Below are 1,039 nucleotides of genomic sequence, written 5' to 3'. Positions count from 1 at the left end.
TATATAAAACTATATAAAATTATATAAAACTATATAAAACTATATAAAACTATATAAAACTATATAATACTATATAAAACTATATGAAACTATATAAAACTATATAAACCTGCATAAAACTATATTAAACTATATAAAACTATCGAGAACTATATAAAACTAATAAAACTATATAAAACTATATAAAATAGCATAAAACTATATAAAACTATATAAAACTATATAAAACTAATAAAACTATATGAAACTATATAAAACTATATAAACCTGCATAAAACTATATAAAACTATATAAAACTAATAAATCTATATAAAACTATATAAAACTGTATAAAACTATATTCAACTGTATAATACTATATAAAACTATATGAAGCTATATAAAACTATATAAACCTGCATAAAACTATATAAAACTATCTAAAACTATATAGAATAGTTTAAAACTATAAAAAACTATATAAAACTGTATAGAACGATATAAAAGTATATAAAACTATATAAAACTATGTAAAACTATATAAAACTATATAAAATTATAGTGAACAATATAAAACTATATAAAACTAATAAAACTATATGAAACTATATAAAACTGTATAAAACTAATAAACCTATATGAATGTATATAAAACTATATGAAACTATATAAAACTATATAAAACTATATAAAACTATATAAAACTATATAAAACTATATAATACTATATAAAACTATATGAAACTATATAAAACTATATAAACCTGCATAAAACTATATTAAACTATATAAAACTATCGAGAACTATATAAAACTAATAAAACTATATAAAACTATATAAAATAGCATAAAACTATATAAAACTATATAAAACTATATAAAACTAATAAAACTATATGAAACTATATAAAACTATATAAACCTGCATAAAACTATATAAAACTATATAAAACTAATAAATCTATATAAAACTATATAAAACTGTATAAAACTATATTCAACTGTATAATACTATATAAAACTATATGAAGCTATATAAAACTATATAAACCTGCATAA

The sequence above is a fragment of the Nomia melanderi genome, unplaced genomic scaffold (assembly GCF_051020985.1).
Source record: "Nomia melanderi isolate GNS246 unplaced genomic scaffold, iyNomMela1 scaffold0297, whole genome shotgun sequence".
NCBI lineage: Eukaryota > Metazoa > Arthropoda > Insecta > Hymenoptera > Halictidae > Nomia > Nomia melanderi.
The sequence above is the reverse complement of the archived record's forward strand: the minus strand, read 5'-3'. Positions refer to the sequence as shown.